Source organism: Marmota marmota, unplaced genomic scaffold (assembly GCF_001458135.2).
Source record: "Marmota marmota marmota unplaced genomic scaffold, marMar, whole genome shotgun sequence".
NCBI lineage: Eukaryota > Metazoa > Chordata > Mammalia > Rodentia > Sciuridae > Marmota > Marmota marmota.
In genome coordinates this window covers 20,100,650-20,108,890 of record NW_026000037.1, presented here as the reverse complement: position 1 = coordinate 20,108,890, position 8,241 = coordinate 20,100,650, and positions in this window count along the sequence as shown.

The window sequence follows — 8,241 nt, the reverse complement described above, 5'->3', positions numbered from 1 at the left end:
AGAGAGAGAGAGAGAGAGAGAGAGAGAGAGAGAGAGAGAGAGAGAGAGAGAATGTGTGTGTGTGTGTGTGTGTGTTAAACTGATGTGACTCCATTTTTGAGAAACCAGCCTCTACAGCAGAGCAAAGCCTGTCCAAGGAAGGGGGTGTGGCCCTTGTCCTTGGAAAAACCCACAGAGCACTCCTAGGCACATACCCACCCTGCTGAGTTGTTTATCTGCAAATAACAGGAGAGATTTGCTCCACCAGGTGTCCCTGACTCACTCAGTCTAGGTGAACACCCATAGCAACCCCCTAGCAACCACCAATCAGCATGAGACAGGGAAAATACCTGAGATGCCAGATGACCCTCCCAGTAGTTTATGGTGGTTGATAACATGTTGGGAAACCATGTAGTTCAGCATGTACTCCCCTCATGGCTTAAACCAGTTCAAACGAATCCCCCTCTTGTACTAACCAATCACCCCTACCCAACTTGTTCCCATCAGTGAATGTGCTAATCAATGTTTTAGAGTTGTTTTATGATTTCCCCACAGTGTGTGATGATTTGCTAAGATATGCTATGATGTATGTGAAGCCCCTGCCTTCCCTAAAGACTGTATAAAACTGCTGCAAACCCTGGGCTCAGGCCTGTCACCAGTTTCTGTGTGCGCAGAGGACCAAGCTAGCTCACAATAAATGCCTCTTTGCTGCTTACTTTGATCTTGGTCTCTGGTGGTCTTTTGGGGGTCCAGAACTCGAGCATATCCTGTGTGTGTGTGTGTGTGTGTGTGTGTGTGTGTGTGTACAATTGATTGTTTTGTAGTAGTTTCTAAAGATATTTTCTTTGTGGCTACCAAGAGAGTTACATAAATCATCTTAAATTTTTATCAACCCATTTTATATTGGTAAGCAATTCAATCAAAAATAAAAACTGTATTGCTTTACAACTCTGCATTTTCCCCAATTTATGTTATATGTGTTGCAAGTTAAATCTTTACATGTTTATACTGATTCAAATAGACTAAAATTACTCTTTTTTTTTTTCATCTTCTAAATTCTACTGATGGGTATGTATTAAGAAATTCACAATAACAAAAGTTTTTACTTTATCAGACAACTCTATTTTTTAAATGGTTGTGTCCATTGTCCTTTCATTTTGATTTGAATGACTCCTTTTAGCAAAATTATAGGGTAGGTTTAGTGACAATAAATTCTACAAGCTATTATTTTCTTGGGAAATTTTATTTTTTCTTTGATTTTGAAGATATTTAGCTAAATATGGAATTCTTAATTTTCTGGGTTTTTTTTTTCCAGAACTTTAAATATATTTTCTCACTATAGTCTGCCTTCAAGTTCTCTGCTGAAAAACTCACTAATAATATTAGGGAGGCTTCCTTGTGTATCATAGGTCAATATTTATTCTTCTGAGATTGTCTTTAATTTTAAACAATTTAAGTAGAATGTGCCTCACTCTATTCATTCTGAGTCTCTCTCTTTTGCTTTTTATTTCCTGTCCTACTTCATTGGTTTGCTTCTTCCTGTATTTATGTATTTTCTCATATTTGGAAGATTTGCAGTTATTATTTCTTAAAGTAAGCTCTTTGCTATTTTTTCCCCACTTTTTTTCTTCTGGAACTCCTATTATATATATGTTGGTAACTACATCCCTTAGAGTGTTTTCTTTATTCTTTGCTTTTATCTCTTTTTTCTTTCTCCTTTTTCCCCCCATTTTTGTTCCTCAGTCTCAATCATGACTTACTATCAATGTTGGTCTTTTTTGTTGTGTCTGAATCCACTGTGAACACCACTAATGAATTTTTAAAATTCTCATATTGTGTTTCTAAGTTCCAGAATTTTATCATAGTTTTTCTATTCATAATTTCTATTTCTATTCTGCTTGTTTCTATTTTTTTCTATATCTTCTGGATTTTTTATTTTCTTTTAGTTAATTTCACATATATAATAGTTATTTTTCATTATTTTCCATGAAAATTAGAGGTATATATTTCTTTCTTGTTACTTGCTGTGGATTTATTTTGTTCAGTTGAATGGGACTTGCTTCTCTGATTTTTTTGTATGTCTTATAATTATTTTGTTGGAAATTGTGTATTTGAAAGGAAAAAAGGAGTATAGCCCTCTGAAACTTTTTGGGTATATGTCTTCACTGGCACTTTTTATATGTTTCTTCCATTTCCTTTGTATCCATTGATACATTTTTATTAATGTGTATTAATTATCTAAACTGGTGAGTTTCATTGTGGTGTATTCGTACATGAATATAGCATTGCTAATTTTAAGTGCAATCGCCTCTCTATTACTTTTTTTGGAAACTTATCTATTCTTGTATCTGTTCTGGGGAGGAATGTGTGTTCTAGTGCCCAGTATCTTTCAGTGCTGCTCGCTAATGATACTGTGCCCTTCACTGACATCCATGGTATCTAGACTGCTATTAAAACTTGCCACCATTTCCATGATGTTCAAAGTTAGGAAGACAGAAAACAGTCCTGCAGGCATTTTCCAAACAAGCAAGAACATTCAAGAAATTTGCATTCCTTTCTTTTGGATCTGAGGAAGGAGCCAGGATTCCCTGGGATTCTCCCAACCACACTATGTCATGCTTGAAAGAGAGGCTAAGGGTGAGCAAAATGCCACAAATTTTCAGACCATTTTGAGCTTGTTTCTCTTAGGGATTTGGTGGTTGCTGAAGCTTCTTAACTGTTTCTAGTGAATGCACAAGACGCCTTCATTCAATGTATACTTGTTTTATTTTCATGTTTTTGTAGAGAAATGAAGATCTGCAACTTCATAGTCTGAAATCTTACTGATATGCTTATTGATTCATTTGTATCTTCTGTTCTTTCCCTATATACATACTATAAAAAAATAAATATGATACAACTGTAGCAATATTTATTAGTTTTGGTTACCATGAGAATTATTTATTTTATCTTAAAGTTGTAAGTATTAAATTTGAATTGATACTACCATAAGAGCAATTTCATGAAATTATACTCCCATATGATTCCATCCTTCTTTTTTGATGAATTATGTTTGCATATGTGTGCCTAATATTATAAATATACAATTATTTTACTTTATGAATTAGCCTTTTAATTGTTATAGAAATTTTCAAGGTGAGTTACAAATCATAATTATAATAGTGCTGCTTTTATATGTGCCTGTGTAACAAACTTGACTGAAGATTTTGTCTTCATTCATACACCTTGGAGCTCCTTCTTACAACCTTTCATTTCAGCTAAATTACTTCTTTTTTCATTTCTTTGTAGGACATGTATGATGATATGAACTTCCTCAGCTTCTGTGTGTCTGTGAAGTCTTAATTTCTCCCTCATTTTGAGTATCAGATTTGGTACCTATGAGACTGAAGTCCAGGGTAATGCATTTCAATCATGTGATTACAAGTTTTGGGGGATTTTCCAGTTCTCTTATGTTTGTAAGCCACTTGAATATAGCATGCATATGTAAGATATGTAAGAAAATATTTTGTTATTCAGAACAGAAACAGAAAGCATTTGTGGAGAGATTGAATGTTAGTAGCAGCATTCAGTAATTCAGTTTTACAATCTTACTACAAAAGGAGAACTTACCAAAAGATGAGAAAGTCAAGAGAAACCAATTGAGAAAAAAGTTTCCACATTATAAGTGATGAAAATTCTTTAAATTTCACAAAATGCACTTGACTTAGTGGACGCATAACAGCCTTCAACAACTTTTCTACTGAACATTCAAATGTCAGAATTGCTGGAAGCTCCCTCTTAGCCATTCTCTGGAAACGTTTCATCTCTTTACAAGAAAATACACAGTGTAAGGTTAACTACAGGTCTATGTCTGAGGGAACAGCTTACCTATCTACTTGAAATAAATAATAGCAGTGTTCAGAAAGCTCATCTTCTTTCCTGTGCAATTGACTGGTGACATTTCTGGCATGACAAATACTAAGCACAAGAATACCCAGAATCTTTAATCTTTAAAGGAATGCAGATTTATAGCCTCATTACAAATAAATCATCAGCACCCACTTCCCAGGTGAATTTCCTTGATCTAGGGAGAAACAACTAGCTATTTTTGTTGTTGTTGTTGTTGTTTTGTTTTAAATAAAACATATTTAGCCAATGGGAAATACCAGAGCCTAATAAACATACAGTGCATTAGATATATGCTGACCCACACTGCCAGTCTTTATGTTCTCCGTATCATAAAGAATTATTTTGGCTCAGTGCATTGGCAAATAACTGTAATCTCAGCTACTCAGGAGGCTGAGGCAGGAGGCTCACATATTCAAGTCAACCCCTGCAACTTATTGAGACCCTGTCTCAAAAGAAAAAAAAAATTAAAAAAGAAAGTCTGGTTCTCTATAGGTTTAATGCAATGCCAATCAAAATCCCAACGGCATTTCTTGTAGAAATGGAGAAAGCAATCATGAAATTCATATGGAAAAATAAACGACCCAGAATAGCAAAAACAATGCTAAGCAGGAAATGTGAATCAGGCGGTATAGCGATACCAGACTTCAAACTATACTACAGAGCAATAGTAACAAAAACAGCATGGTACTGGTACCAAAACAGGAGGGTGGACCAATGGTACAGAATAGAGGACACAGAAACCAATCCACAAAACTACAACTACCTTATATTTGATAAAGGGGCTAAAAGCATGGAGGAAGGATAGCATCTTCAACAAATGGTGCTGGGAAAACTGGAAATCCATATGCAACAAAATGAAACTGAATCCCTTTCTCTCGCCATGCACAAAAGTGAATTCAAAATGGATCAAGGAGCTTGATATCAAATCAGAGACACGCCGTCTGATAGAAGAAAAAGTTGGCTACGATCTACATACTGTGGGGTCGGGCTCCAAATTCCTCAATAGGACACCCATAGCACAAAAGTTAATAACTAGAATCAACAAATGGGACTTACTCAAACTAAAAAGTTTTTTCTCAGCAAAAGAAACAATGAGAGGTAAATAGAGAGCCTACATCCGGGAAACAAATCTTTACTCCTCACACTTCAGATAGAGCCCTAATATCCAGAATATACAAAGAACTCAAAAAATTAGACAATAAGAGAACAAACAACCCTATCAACAAATGGGCCAAGGATCTGAACAGACACTTCTCAGAGGAGGACATACAATCAATCAACAAGTACATGAAAAAATGCTCACCATCTCTAGCAGTCAGAGAAATGCAAATCAAAACCACCCTAAGATACCATCTCACTCCAGTTAGATTGGCAGCCATTATGAAGTCAAACAACAACAAGTGCTGGCGAGGATGTGGGGAAAAGGGTACACTTGTACATTGCTGGTGGGACTGCAAATTGGTGCAGCCAATTTGGAAAGCAGTATGGAGATTTCTTGGAAAGCTGGGAATGGAGCCACCATTTGACCCAGCTATTCCCCTTCTCGGTCTATTCCCTAAAGACCTAAAAAGAGCATGCTACAGGGACACTGCTACATCGATGTTCATAGCAGCACAATTCACAATAGCAAGACTGTGGAACCAACCTAGATGCCCTTCAATAGATGAATGGATAAAAAAAATGTGGCATTTATACACAATGGAGTATTACTCTGCATTAAAAAATGACAAAATCATAGAATTTACAGGGAAATGGATGGCATTAGAGCAGATTATGCTAAGTGAAGCTAGCCAATCCCTAAAAAACAAATGCCAAATGTCTTCTTTGATATAAGGAGAGTAACTAAGAACAGAGTAGGGTCGAAGAGCATGAGAAGAAGATTAACATTAAATAGGGATGAGAGGTGGGAGGGAAAGGGAGAGAGAAGGGAAATTGCATGGAAATGGAAGGAGACCCTCAGAGTTATACAAAAGTACATACAAGAGGAAGTGAGGGGAAAGGGAAAAATAATACAAGGGGGACAAATGAATGTCAGTAGAGGGGGCAGAGAGAGAAGAGGCGAGGGGAGGGAAGGGGAGGGGGGATAGTAGAGGATGGGAAAGGCAGCAGAACACAACAGACACTAGTATGGCAATTTGTAAATCAATGGATGTGTAACTGATGTGATTCTGCAATCTGTATTTGGGGTAAAAATGGGAGCTCATAACCCACTTGAATCAAAGTGTGAAATATGATATATCAAGAATTATGTAATGTTTTGAACAGCCAACAATAAAAAATTTAAAAAAAAAAAAAAAAAGAAAGTCTGGGAATGTAGCTCAGTAGTAAAGTTCCTGTGGACATAATTCCTAGTATATGTAATATATATATAATGTATATACATATATATTATATAATAAAAGAGAGACAGACAGAGAGACCTATAATTGTTGTATATAGTCAGGAAAGCTATACATCAATTTAACCACTATGATTTCCACAATATGAAGTATTAATCTTATTCAAAGGACATATAAGATTATCCCAGTATTTATGCAGAAAAATCACATAATTATTACCCCTCTGTCTCAATGATCACTAATAATGGAGCAAATAGAAGCAGACCTATTAATGTATATGTCAGTTTCTTTTGTGCAATTCACAGATCACAGTGTCAGTCCTATTTGCTATGAGATTTAAATGGGGCAACACTTATACAGGCTAGAATTAAGAAGTTGTCTACCAAACTTACAAATTGTGTCCAAGAATTGGCTATTACCAGAAGGTAATATATGTATTAATAGAAACCAGGTTGATATGTGAGGTTTGTCAATAAGTACAAAGATTTAAGGTAAAAGGAATTGTGCATTGAAACATAACTGTGACTTTAGGTCAATCAATTTCTTGCCTATATACTTTATATAATAAGGGAGAGTAGAACATTTTAACATTATCTGAATTTATCATAAGGATCAAATGAGAAGCTTTGTGAAGATTATTAGACAACTCTGTTTCTATAAAATTTAAGCTATATGAATCAATATCTTTATATAAAATATTACTGGAATGTATATGTTTTACACATGTTGGGTTACCAGTTTTATTCTTTGTTTTTAAAAATTTTACAGTGTTTCATCTCAGCTTGAGGGAAGTTTATAAAGAATATGCTCAATCAGATACAAATCCTGACAATGATAAATATTAAAGGCATATATTTAATTCAAAAAATAAATTTTTAGACTCTGTTATATGTGAAATTTCATCTGCATCAAAGGAAAAAAATGGTTAAAAATATGGATCCATTTTAATGTTGTCATAATTCACCAAATGCTTTCAAAGCACCACGGAAATCACTGTGGCCTTCAGATACACATCAGAAAAAGCTCTGTTAACAAAAAGTTCATGTTTGCAACAAAACTCTGCTGTCATGGATAAGGAAAATTTAAAAATTTTGTTACATCAGCCAAAAAGGGAAAGAGGCTTTTCTAAAGGAAAAAAAAAATTATACAGAGTGACAAGGGACAAAAACACAAGGACTTTTGTACAATGGAGAGATTATTGCAGGCAACATCCAAACGGTTGTCATGTCTATCAAAGTAATAGGCATCTTTATATTCACAAACCATGACAAAATCTACAAGGATAGTATTGTTACACATTTAATGCATAAAACTCACATGACAATATATAATTTTATTATAGGGAATTAAATTTAAGTAGATCTGTATTTAGTAATGAAATCTAAGATAAAATTAATAACCCTTGTTAATTAATTTATACTTTCTCCAAAGTTTTACTTTATCATGGTCATTGAACAAATTTCAATTTACTATGAAAATATCCACACCAGATCTATATTACAAAACTTGATATGATCTACAGGAATCTGTTCATGGTCTCCTAACTTGCTGAAAGGGAATATAAAAAAGGTTTCCTTGTCTTCTTTTAGAGTACCAAAGGGATCTCAAACACGGCAAGATTCTGGGCTTAGGAAGGCTATGTACCTTATATGGAAGAATAATGATCAAATTAAAAGCAATGGGCTGGGGATGTGGCTCAAGCGGTAGCGTGCTCGCCTGGCATGCGTGCGGCCCGGGTTCGATCCTCAGCACCACATACAAACAAAGATGTTGTGTCCGCCAAATAGTAAAATAAATAAATAAATATTAAAATTCTCTGTCTCTCTCTTCCCCTCTCACTCTCTCTTTAAAAAAAAAAATTAAAAGCAATAGATTGATCATATTTTTAGGTATCAAATTGAAAGTAGTGGTATTAAGCATATTGTTTCCATTTATTCAGGATTTGTACATGTAAAAGATGTCAACAACTGATCAAAAGAAAGTGAAGAAATAAGTCATTTGAATTATTTGCTACATGCCGTTTTAAGTAGAAATC